The 13,102-nt window shown below is 45.3% G+C and overlaps 2 long non-coding RNA genes across 3 annotated transcripts in view; both read right to left on the bottom strand.

Moving 5' to 3' along the window:
- Positions 1 to 13,102, bottom strand: part of LOC129146883 (uncharacterized) — a 138,864-nt gene that overhangs the window by 51,423 nt on the left and 74,339 nt on the right. The gene's annotated exons all lie outside the window — the stretch shown is intronic.
- Positions 6,732 to 13,102, bottom strand: part of LOC119259602 (uncharacterized) — a 50,365-nt gene continuing 43,994 nt past the window's right edge. Inside the window, exons 3-6 of one of the 2 annotated variants that reach the window (XR_005128509.2) lie at positions 9,251 to 9,316; positions 8,217 to 8,278; positions 7,322 to 7,375; positions 6,732 to 6,766 (exon numbers count right to left, since the gene is read on the bottom strand). This is a non-coding gene — a long non-coding RNA (uncharacterized LOC119259602). Of the gene's footprint in view, positions 6,767 to 7,321; positions 7,376 to 8,192; positions 8,279 to 9,250; positions 9,317 to 13,102 lie in introns of those variants that run through there. The other variant, XR_008554226.1, reaches the window with a different exon arrangement.

Genomic DNA, 13,102 nt, shown 5'->3' with positions numbered 1-13,102 from the left:
CACCTGCCTCCTGGACTAGAGAGTTTCATCTAAGCCATGCAAGGTCCTGTCCGTCCTCCTGCCTCTGGTGTTTTCTACTTGACATAATGCCCACCGCGGTTGCGCTTGAGAGTTCCAAACTAAAATTTGATCAGTCTTCGAGAAACATTTCTTAACACTAACAAGGAATTTCTTCAGTACTCCATGAGCTGTCTGCTTTAAAAGGTTTTTTTCAATTTCCTTCCAGGAAAAAATGAATTTGTTTAGAACTCATTCATTTTCCATTATGTTAATCAAAGACAAATTCCACTAAAACTTCAGCAAACACAGCCCATGGCCCATGGAGACGCAAATTGCTTGTTGAATTAAGTGTTGTTTGCCTTGAAATATTGCAGGCTCCTGTGTCCATTAAGAACTGGTGTCAGAGACCGTCTGCCTTGGAATCAGGCAACTGAGCTGCAAATTTTAATTCTATTTACTGTCTAATTCCTGAAAGAAATCATTTAGCGCCATTCTCGGCCTCTGTGGCATTGAAGGTGAATGCAGTAGGTGAGGCGGTTTCACAGGGTTAGAGCAATCAATCCTCCTCAGACCAGGCCGCAGAGCGTGTGCAAATACACACTAGTGTCACACGTGCAGGGGCTGCCGTGGTTCTAGCTTCTATCGCAAATCAATTATGTGAAAGTGATGGTGGAGGGACTTGCACATTGGTTTTCATCAAGGAGTCTTGTAAACAAACCACGCCCTAGTTGAAGACCCTCATTTAAGAATCACAAGCTGACTTAACCCTTCAGGTATTGCCTTTTGAGCAATAATGTAGAACAGAGGTGCAAATGGCTTCCTAATAGAAAACACCTGTTAGTGATTAGGGCCCTAGCAGCAAAACGTGATGAGCTGAGGGGGAGGAGACACATTGCAAATGGGCCTGTTCAAGTGTCCGCAGTAAGGCCCGAATGATTTGATCTCAACGGTGATTGAAATGCATCGCTATGCGTTTTATTATGAAGACAGCAAATGTATTTGGATAAAGAAAAGTGAGGATTAAATGACTAAAGAGAAATGCAGCTTCAGAACACCACAGCAGCTTAATCAGCAAGGCGAGGCCCCAACACCAGGCATTCACTTGCTACTGGCTAGGTTTAGTCTGACCTGTTCCCTACACCGCACAAGTAGGTGAAATTATCCGGTATGTCTTTTTCCTTTAGGCTCATTTCACTTGGCAGTATCCCCGCCACTTCCACCAGGTTGTCGTAAGAATTCATTTTTTTATTGAAAAATATTAATTTTAAAATACATATAGCCTTTGATTTGGTTTCCCTTTAGAAAGCTAGCCCACAGAAATAGACATAAGCCATAGATATTTATATTTTTTTGAGTAGAAAGATAACAAGAACAGCAACAAATTCAGAAAAATGCCTGATAGACCTCATCAGGGAAATAGACTGAAAGCTTGAACTTTAGAAACAGATCGATCTATTGATGGAGACTTGAAAGACATGCATCATGTAGAGTCAAGTGGGAGAGACTCCAAGAGCTCAGGACTTGATTATTCATTTCTGCTTTGATAAACAAATTTATAAGCAATAGTTGCTCATTTCAATTTGTAATTGGATAGTGATTAATCGAATATTTTTAATTGAAAAAAGGCAAAGATAGGAGGTGACTGGCCTTTTGCATTCAGTCCCTCTGAAACAGATGAGACTTTGAAACTGTAGGACACATTTTTACAAAGCATGCAACAGAAGGCAGGCACCAGGTATTGCCCTGTCTCATTAAATATCATGAGGACATGAGGGCTGCTTAAAATGGTCCTTTGTCATTTTACCGAGATGATGCTGGTTCACTGCACGATTCAGAGGTCTAGGACCACACCACACAGCAGCCACACTGGGCCCCCACCCCGCCTCTCCCTTGGGGTTATTATCCCTTTCACCGTCATGGTTCTAGGGTTGGTTTTTGGTTTGACTTTTCTTGTTACTTTTATTCCACATGAGTGAAACCAAATTGAGCCAGAAAGGATCTGAGTCCTATGACTGGATTCTTATCACACCCTTCCAAGAACATTCCAGACCAAATGAAGCCAGAGACAGAGGCTAAGAATAGCTGAATGAGGCAAGCGAGGCTGGTTCAAGGATTCATCTCTTCAATCTGCTCTGTCCGATGGACCATCTCCAAGGCAAGGAGACGGTTCTCACTCGGCTTCAACTTAGCAGTTGAGCCTGTTGAAATGTTTGGTTATATTCAAGTTGGCTATAATTTTATACTTGCAGCCTCAGACTGTTAAAATAACCTAGAGGCTATAAAGACATTAATTAGCATGCCGAAATTTCACTGAGTTATAATATTAATCTAGCAATCTTCTAGATAGGCTAAAAAGAATTTAGTCACAAGAAAATGCTTATTAATAATCAATCTTGAAAAGACAGAACATCCTCAGAACTCAGATACAGATGGCACTGGTGGTGGGATTACAACAAAATGCTAAATAAGCCAATTTGTAGATGATCTTTGTCTCAAGTAATAGAGTATTTGTCTTTGTTGGATTCTGGTTTCCAAAATTACCCCCCATGCAGACCTGAACATCATTCAGGCAACTGCTTAGCACTTAAACAGCTTTCACTGAAACAGATGGCAATAATAAATAAATCTGCATATCAAACAGTGATAAAACCATAAGCCTGCTATGAAAATTCAAAACTAAGCAAAATAGATTTTTTTTAAAAGACCATTGGGTTTCCATTAATGTAAAACAGAGCCCTGGAAACATTTACAAAAATTTTTGTACTTTCAAGAAAGTACAAAAATGTCTTGGTGTTTAATGAGACTTCAATCAAAGCTTATTAACCATGGATGGAGTAGAAAACCAGATTCTCAAGTCCTGAAGGTGGAATCAAAGTAGATGGTGTGTGTGTGGAGGGGCTGGGCTTGGCACCAGGCTGGGCACTTGCTGGAAACTACACAATACCATTACACCATTGAACAGCCGTCACAGGACAACGTTTCTCTAATCCCACAGTGATCCTTTCTTATATATATATATATTTTATATCCAAGAAATCTTAGCAGCAACACATTAACTAGACTGTTATTTTACCCACCAAGAGGGATTAAAAACTACCCTGACTTCCCCCTTTCAGAGTATGATCCTGTCATTTACTTATTCTATCGCAACATGAGACTCATTTAAATCAAATAAATTCCAACAATTCATTACATATCCCCATTCAAGTGCCGAGAGTGGTCACTTCTGCAGAAGCCATTATGAGTTGCAAGTCACAGGGCTTAGCTTCTTCACCGCTACGGAGAAAGGAGGCCTCATTCTCTAAGTGCTCAGCATAGACGCTGCATTCTTGGGGGCAGGACAGCGCAGGAGACACCTTCACGTATCAGAAAAGAGCTGCGTGATTTCGATGACAATTGCATCTAGAACCCTGGGGCATGAAGGCTCACCTGTTGAGTTTCTCTTCACACCAAGGTATTGTGTCAAAATGCATTATGGTTGCAGTTGGTGCACGCGTCACTATCGTTTTGAACACCTAATCTTGATGAAACAGGAGAAAAGTGCATTGGGAGCACAGGCAGAGACACCACTGGACACTCGCAGGCCAGGAGATGAGCAGTTACCTGTACAACTCCCGCTAAGATCATCATCAAAGGTCTGGAAGGGGAAATCCAAAATTGCTTTCTGGTGACTTGAATTCTGAAACCACCACCCGTCATTACCAGTGACCACCTTTCACAACGGCCGGTGCACCTGCTCTGAACTGAGCTCACACCAGCCTCCCAGCCAGCAGGCAGAAGGTCAGCATCTATGCACTCACGGCCAGGCGTTCTCAGAGGCCGCCTCGCCATTCCAACCCCCATTCACCTGTCAACATCTGCTGTCAAGGAAGAGCCTAGGAGATCAGAAGTGCATTGTGGGATCACCTGTGTTTAGAGGAATGTAGAGAACGCCCCCTGTTTGGCGTGAGCCAAGAACCAAGGACAGGGCTCTGAGGAGTCATTTAGGCCAAGCAGAGGAGACCGATGCCTGAAGTGGCAAAGGGACATCCAGGAAGGTCTAGATGAGGACCCAGAAATCATTGCGGAAACACTAGCAAGTCAGTTGCTGCTGGGAATATCCACCTGAGTCCCAGGATAATTTCAATCTCAACAATTCTTAAAACCAAAATGTTCAGGGCCTCCCTGGTAGGCTAGGGATTAAGTCTCAGTGCTATCCCCACTGTGGCCTGAGTTCCATCCCAGCCAAGGAGCTGACCCACATGGCGCTGCAGACCTCTCCCATCTCCCTGCTGCTCCCCTCAGCAGTGTATTTTGGTAGATCCTCCTGCTCTGCACCCCACTCTGTCTCTGGTGGATCCTCTCACCCCCCGCACCTCTGGCTTACACCCCAGTTATTCTATGCAAAAATAAAATTTAAAAAATATATAGTTCCCAGCCCTTCCTCTGTATCTATTCACACACCTATTCTTGACCAAAAAGGCAGTTAGCAGCTGAAGAACTTGAAAGTCGTAAAAATAGGAGGGATTCTTAATTCATTTAAATCCTCAGTATGACGTAAGTAAAATGTTGATGATCAAGCAATGTTTTTGAATCAGTACCAATAACACTGAATCCTAGACAACACCCCAAAATTTAACAAAAACCAGAAATGTGAGACATAAGCACAAAAAATCAGTTTTGGAATTTTGGGGGGGTTAACTAGAAGATAAAGCCATGCATCTGGGACGGCTCACAGAGTGTCGTAGATCTGCTAGTAACAGACTCGGGGAACAGCAAGGATTTCAAAAATCAGCTCCCTCATCAAGAAGCTGTGACTGATTTACTTTCACCCAGCAATTAACTAACATGTTCAGGCCTTGATGCGAGTTTGGGTGAAGCCAACAGAAAGGGAGAAAGCGCCTGTCAGTCAGAGGACGGCAGCTCTGGGACGGAACCCGGACACAGCCCTGGTCTCCGCGGGCCCTTGGTGCTTCTCTCCCCAAGCCCCTGTTCATCTGTGCTGCGTGCAGTTACTCAGCTCCTGCACAAACAATTTCACCTGGACTTTCAGAGGGGCGCCTGGGGTCAGTCCCCCCAGATTCAGCACTGTGACCACGGAGCAAGGAGTACACTTCCAACAAAGGGGCCTTCAGACAGACCGTAGCGGAGACGCAGCTCTCTCACCAGTCTCTGGGCCTCACCCCGTGTACGCTCACCCACACCCTGCGCCTCGGCCTAGGCAAGAGCTGTCTGCCCTGCCTGGTCTGCTCTCCTGTTTAAAGTGCTTTCACGCACACGTCACCAGGTTCCTACAACCAAGCCATGAGTCTCTCTTGTCCATCCATTCATTCAAGCAGCAGAGACTGACAGGGACACCAGGCAGGGCCCCGGGGTTAGACGGGTCACAGCACATCCGTCAGCAGGGAACCCTGACTTGTGCTCTGGCCCGACTCCGTCTAGAACTACCCTGTGCCCATGACAGGAGACACATGTTGCCACTAAGCACCTGTCCCAGCGGCTCGGAACTGGTCGAGAATGGTGAGTGTAGATTTAAATCAGCCGCCTCAGCCACGACCAGAACTAGGGAAAAGCTGCTCTGTTTGGGGATGAGGCTGCTGCCACCTGTGAAGCTCTTATCAGACCCTGGCCTTGATGTGTGCAGACAGCAGAGCCCGCTGCGTTTCCCACCGCGTCCGCGTGGGACCGGCTAACCTTGGCATGATGCTATCAAGAGCAGCCAAAACAGGGGAAACAGGACGCCTGAGAAAGCGCTTCACAGGGGCAGGGCCAAGGTCTGGAGATAAACAAGGTCAGACGGGACAGCCTGACACAGAAAAACCAAAAATAGAACATTCTCCAGTACGCTCTCTCCATGTTGCTAGGACCTATCCTTACAAAATGTGACAGGATAAAAATTCAACTATATATAATCCTCGGACCCAGAATTTCACTCTCACGCCATCAAATTCCCAAACATAAGCTCCAAAATAATGGGTGAATGTATTATCTTGAAGTGTTATTTATAAATTAAAATTCAGAGCCAACTTCAACGTAATGCCTAAAGAATGTTTAGGGACAGTCTCAGCACGAACGCACATGTGCGACCTCTGAAGCCACAGACATCACGCTCTGCTTCAGAATGCGGCGTCCAGGCGTGGCCGACCTGGACATGGAGACACTGAGCAGAGCAGCCGTGTCTGCAGACAACATAGTGTACAGGGGGTTCCAAGACAACGACGAATCTACGGGCATTACCCAACTCTGCATTCTGACTTTATTCCATCGTTTTGCCCCAAACCTGGATCTATAAAGAAAAAGGAAAACAGCAGGTGTTTATTTAAAAACAAAAACAAAAACAAAAAAACAGGGTCCCTTTTTCACCACATCCTCACCGACATTTGTTGTTGCTAGTTTTTTTTGATATGTGCCACAATGTCTCTTTGTGGTTTTGATCTGCATTTCCCTGATTGTGAGTGATGCTGAACATCTTTTCATATGCCTGTTGGCCATCTGCATTTCCTCTTTGGAGACGTGTCTTAAGTTCTGCTGCCCATTTCTTGACTGGCTTGTTTACTTTGTTCTTGTTGAGTTGTGTGAGTTCTTTCTGTATCTCTGTGATCAGTCCCTTATCAGATGTATGGAGTGCCAAGATTTTTTCCCAATCAGGATGTGGAGAAAAAGAAACTCCCCTACATTGCTGGTGGGAGTGCAAACTGGTCCAACCACTGTGGAAAGCTGTCTGGAGGCTCCTCAGTCTACTAAACATGGAGCTGCCATATGACCCTGCAATTCCACTCCGAGGGATCTACCCAAAGGACACAAAAACAGTGATTCAAAAGAGCACCTGCACCCCTATGTTTATTGCAGCACTATTTATAGTAGGGAAAACCTGGAAACAACCCAAATGCCTAAAAATAGATGACTGGATCAAGATGTGGCATATATACACAATGGAATATTATTCAGCAATCAAAAAAGTTAAACTCACACCACTGGCAGCAATGTGGATGGAGCTAGAAGGAATGATACTCAGTGAAATAAGTCAGGAGGAAAAAAAAATATCGGATTGTTTCACTTATAGGAGGAATAGAGAGGAACCAAATAAGATATGAGGGAAAAAAATACAAAACACAACAATACAAAAAACTATAAACCTGAGACATCCTGCAGGGGAGGAGGCGGGAGAGGGAGCAGAAGGAGCACAGGGGACTGAGGTGATGGTGCAGGGGGGATTTGAAGAAATTCTGTGGGGACTATACCTGGGTGGGGGGGAAACAAACACTATTTAAAAATGAACAATGATGTAAAATACATATAAGAAAAATTAATAAAAAGGACAGGGTTTCTTCCGAAGACTCACATCTCTTGTAACTGACCCAGGTTGAGGACCCACGATGAACAGCTCAACAGGCTTCTACAAGAGCAAGACGGCAAAATTCAGTGATTTTTCATGAGACCAGGGCAGTGAGAACTGGGGTTACATGCTGGCCTTTGAAAAAACTCGGGAATTTCGGAAGCTAGTAGGATGGTGCACATATTACTAACAGCAGGCTCATAGAGCACTAGCCTATTTTGGGACAAAGTGGTCCTAATAATGGGGTCTTGTTCATTAGAGAACCTGCTCCTTAAACATCAAACTGCGGACTAGTGTCAGAATTTCCCTCTAAAGACACCCTTTCTCTCTCTTTGTCCCTCTTATCAACGGAGCTCACTGCTCTTTCGAGGACACCCCCTCGCTGGGGGCTGAGCTGGGAGAGCAACTTTGTGCACTGACATGATGCCAACGGGGACATGGAGACTCCGGATCCCCAAAGGTCTGCCTGGAAACTTCATCCACTAGTCAGCGGCTGAGCATGCACTAGCCTGGAGTGGGGGTGCGGGTCGCTTCCAGGTGGAGTCTGCTGAGCACCATGGGGGGTGCACAGGCTGCCTCCCAGCTGGTGGCCATCTGCCCAAGTGACAACCCACCAGATGGGGAGACAAGACTGAAATGGGGATGAAACCTTCAGTAAAATGACGCAGCACTGACGTGCATTTTCCTTATGACATTCTAATGTCTTGGAAGTTTTCACGTGAAATACTCATGTAGGAATCAAGATTCCCGAAAGACCATCTAGTGTGAGACAGGAGATACTTGGCGCTCCCCACAGAAGACACTGGACTGACTCAGAAACGTGCTTGTTCCATTCAAACTTCAAACTCAACCACAGACTCACTCCGTGGGCTCACCCCCCTCCTACACCCCTAGTTACCACCTGTGGGTGGTCACAGCTTTCTCAGAGGCACCTCTCACTGCAGGTTCAGCTTTGGGACTGAGCTGTGCAAAGGAGAGGGAAGACAATGAGTAGTAGCTTCGTTGCAAATCTAAAATGACTAAAAAATTAAGTATTTTTAAATATTTAACAGGAATTGCCTAAACTCAACTTTCAATTCACAACTTGGAAAAGCGAGTCATGGAAACTACCAGAACAAATAAAAATAGCCTCTTTGCCATGTTTTTTTAATTCTGTCAGATCTCATTTTGAGTAATATGAGGGGAAAAAATTATCCTTTCAGTTTTCTTTTGCATGTTAGGTTTTGAAGTTCTGGGCAAAATTCTAAAGTTTCTAAAAAACAGCAGAGTTGATAGTGGCTGTTATTCAGACAGGAAAATTATTAACAGAGGAAAACTAAGCCAGGAAGGTAAACAGTATTTTAAGCAATTTGGATTTTGGGTAAAAACACAAGACTTATTTTTACCGTCCCCTAATCTCCCTGATCAAGTCCCGATCCAATGTATTACATGAAGATGGACAAAGTGGATGAAGAATAGATGTCAGAGTGGAAAATGACTGCCACGCATGCACTCAGGCCATCCATGATCAAGATGGGCAGGGCCTGGCTTCTTGCCAGACCCTACCCACAGGTCCCAGCCTGAGGGGTATGTGTGGGGCTAGGCCTGGGGCGCTGGAGTCCTCGGGGCCAGCTGTGCCGGATGCCAGCGGATGAGGCGGTTTCTGGACACATCTTGTCACCCCAGGACCGAGTGCACTTGTGTCATTTTGGCAAAGGGTTGGGCCTCCAAGCCCAGACCTTGACCCACCAGTGCCCAGAGGAAGATCGATCATGAGAAGTGACAAGGGCAAACCCTCCAATATCATTCTCTGAAGTGTTCAATTTAGATTCAACGTAATTGCTAAAATAAGTTCTGTTATTTCCACTTCTCATGTGTGACTGTCATTTTTTCATTTAGTATAGTTTGTCTTTTCTAGTATTTTTATAATGGAAAGGCACTTGGATAAGAACTCACCAAGTCATACAAAGCAAGCAGTGTCCATATGGAGATTTTTTAAAAGAACATTTGTCGAAATTCTATCTAAAAATAAAAACAAAATAAGTTCAATGTAAGACTCATGTTGGACTGTCAGATTGACTTCTGAGAAAACGGATACCAGAAGATCTGGCAACCTCCTGCAATTCCTCCTGCAACAGTTATCCATCTTCTGCAGCGCGCAGTGGCTCTGGGTTGGACGCATATACAGCTGTCCGTGTGTTATTGCAAGGTTAAGAAATATGAAGAACAGAAAAGATAGGTAAGAGTAATTGATAAGCGGCTGCTTTAGTTACTGCTGAGTGGCCGTCAGACAGCATCGGACATTAAGTAAGTGCATTCTACAATCACGGACATAAATTCTTACAGGTTCCCCGGTAAGACGAGGCAGTGATGACATCACCCCCACCCTGACATTTTTATTGATGGTGAAAGTAAACAAACAGTAACTGGCTGAACGTACTCAAGCCCTCCAAGCCACCCACAGCAACTCAGTATGCTTCCAAGTAGTTAACCCAGCGCTACTCAAAGTGGAGGTCTTGCTTTCCACACCATTTTCCTTTCTGCACTGAGGAGGGAGAGACATTTTTATTTAAAAAAGAGACTCACCCCGAAAATATCACTATGGCTGCAGCGCCCTGGGTCACTGCCCAGAATTCACAGGGTACACGGACTCCCTCTGGGTAACTAGAGTGACTCATCTGCCAGTTTTCTCATGATGGGTCGCATTTCCTCAAGCGCTATGTTTTACAGAAACAGTTTCTATTTTGTAGCCAAAAAATTCTATCAGAAAAAGAAAACACTGTCAAGTTTCTGGTGAGTTTGCTGATGCCAAGATGAGCTTCTCCCCTCGCTGCAGCCACTGCAGGTGCCCCGCGGACAGACAAGGGAGCCAGCATTTCCTGCTCACGACGGTCCCTCTCAGATTCAAAGACAGTCAAGGATATTCATGGTTTCAAAGTAAACACCACAGAATTCTCTTTTTTTTTTTAACTTTTTTTTTTTTTTAAGATTTATTTATTTATACAAGCCCTGGGCACAGTCAGAAGCGCGGGAGGGTGAGAGAATTCACCAGAGCCAGAGCGGGGAGCAGAGCAGGCAGAAGGACCGAAGGACACTGCTGAGGGGAGCAGCGGGCGGCAGGAGAGGTCTGCGCGCCATGTGGGACCCTCCTCCCGGGGCCGGGGAGCAGCCGGGGATCGAACCGGCGCTGCAGAGGCTACGGGCAGCTTCGCAACCCAGCGCTCAACTGCTGCGCCACTGGGGAGGCCCGTCACAGAATAATTCTTTTAATAGCCCTGAAGAACATAGACTTGGATGTCAGAAAAATATCACTTTGAATTTTTGTCTTGCCCCTTCCTTACCCAAATAATGAGTCAAGATATTCTACTTTTTCCAGTTTCCATTTCCTCATCTGAGACATGCTAAACTCAACGAGCCAATCTGTGCAAAGTGCGCAGTACCTTCCTACTCAAAATAACATCAACTGACCATAAGCTACGTCAAGTCTTTCTCCAGCAGCTGGGATTTGCCGAGATGCCTCATAGCCACAACTAGCAGGCAAGTGGGGTGAAGCTGTATGATGCTGTTGGACTTGTTTCTCCCCAGACATCTACAGAACAATCTAGAAGTGGGGCTGAGAGCAGTGGCAATGCTAAACGTGGTTCCCAGGGCACATGTCCTATGCCCCTAAGAAATGCTAAGGTAATTTTGATATATAGCAATAGACAATTTCCTAGCCCTCTACCTCTCTCCATGTTCACCCAACTATCACCAAATAGGAAAGCTGGTTCATTTGTAAACAGGTGATTAACAAGGAAGATGCACTCTTACTCCTAACTCTGAGCCAAGCCAACTTTGCAGTGAAATCTAAAAATCTCAAAATCTAAAGTTACACCCAACTCACCTGGGGGGTCAGTGAAAAGTCTTTCAATGATGATCATGGCGGGCTGCCAACAGCTTGTATCTTTTTCTCCCAATCATTATCACACTGGGGTGCCACCATAGAGGGCACAGCGCCATTGAAAGAGCAGGGCTTAACTGTGTCAACAGCTCAGTTAGGAACCATTGACATAAGACAGATGCCAAGGCCATCCACTAAACACTGGCTGTACAAAAGTATTCACACCCACTAGGCGAACACGCCAAGCCATCAATGTAACTAGGGTAGGATAAAAAACAATTTTTAAAAATTCTATACCAAAAAGTGAGCAAGGTAAAAATGACAGATTAAAAAAAAAATTGCAACTAAGACTGCTTATAAACCATTAAGAAAAAATAAATTCTCTAGGGGGAAAAGGAGCAGAGAACATATTTAAGGAACATTCTCTTCTAACAGAAATGGCAGTGACTAGCAGATAGATCAAATACAGTTTAGCTGCAACTTTAAATGAGTCATAGTAAAATGGAGCTTTTATTTACCTAATAGAAGTCAAATTTATTGACCAGTATTAAGTTTGTATGGAAAAAACACATCTACCTCAGTGGAAATATAAGTTATAAAATCATCTTGAACATAAATCTTAACATTTGGGCAAAGTTAATATGCACCATCTTTACCCTCAAATTGGAAAGTTTCTGAGGGGTATTTGTGTAAGGTTGTTCAACAGAGTATCTGATGCCAGCAGTCCCGAAGCTATGCCTTTCTTTAGGCAATTGGTTATAAAAGTATGTATCTATTAAAACCACTACTATGATTTAAAAATCTTATTTTAAAATCATTTAATGTGCCATTGTTAATGGAGAATGTAATTACAATATAACCAGGAATGTAATATCACCTCTTATGCAAAATTATGGGTGCCAAACAGGTTTAGAATGATGACGACTGCCAAGAAATTCTTAGGGTGACAGGTATTTTTTAAATAGTCATCTGCATTATTTACATCTTGCTAGGCATTCTTTTGAGATAAAGTTTTAGCCAGTTTTACAGCGTCGGGGAATGTTCTTCCTCAGCTGAAGCGCCGTGTTCCAGAGACTTGGAGGTGTTTGCAGCTGGAAGGCAGTTATCCAGTGAGGAGTGTCCCTGTGAGTCCTGCAGCCTGGACTCCCCTCAGGTCACAGCTAGTAAGGGTGAAGGAGGACAAGACTGAGCCTCCTGGGGGTGCGGGAGGTGGGGGGGTGGCTGAAATGGTACGGAGAACAGCCCTGGACCTTACCTTACATTCCTTCATTGCTCGACAAACCTCAACTTCAGAAGGCAGGGAGGGGACAAAACCCAGACAGGACAGGCCAAAGCTATGAGCCCGATGCCCTGACAGGCTTTTCCACTACGAGAGGCCAAGACAAGTGTGCTGCTGTGTCTGAGGCACTTGACTTGGAAGGGGAGGTGTGACCTACTGAGGGGCCTGCGGCGGGTCACCTGGCTGTGCAGGCAAGGGCAGAGGAGCCAGCCAGTCTGGTCCCTCCCACAGGGAGCCTGACGTGGGTTCCTGGAGCCCCATCCACACAGATTCAGCTGCTGCAGGTTGGGACTCCACGTGTCCCACCCCATTTTGCTCTCCTTACTGTGTCCCTTTCTTGGACTCTGCCGACTTTCCTACACCCTTGGACTCTTCCCAGAAAAGCCTTTGCCTTAATTGTCCTTCACCACGCCCAGAGAACATTCTCAGATCCGGTAAAGCTCATCCTGTCCGACTGGTCTACCTGCTGATAACCCCAACTTCAGAGGACTCCTGCGCCGAGTCCACCCTCTCAGGGAGGACATTCGCACCTGGCTGCCACCTCCTCCCCACCAGCTGCTGCTCTGTCCTCAGTCCTCCCACAGAGGTGAGCACCCCAGAGCCTGCGGGGGGGTGGGGGGTGTCAGACCTCAGTCCCAGCGACCTTGCT

Source organism: Talpa occidentalis, unplaced genomic scaffold (genome assembly GCF_014898055.3).
Source record: "Talpa occidentalis isolate TD23 unplaced genomic scaffold, MPIMG_talOcc4v2.1 talOcc4.5, whole genome shotgun sequence".
NCBI classification, from domain to species: Eukaryota; Metazoa; Chordata; class Mammalia; order Eulipotyphla; family Talpidae; genus Talpa; species Talpa occidentalis.
This window is presented reverse-complemented; position numbering and strand designations above follow the sequence as displayed.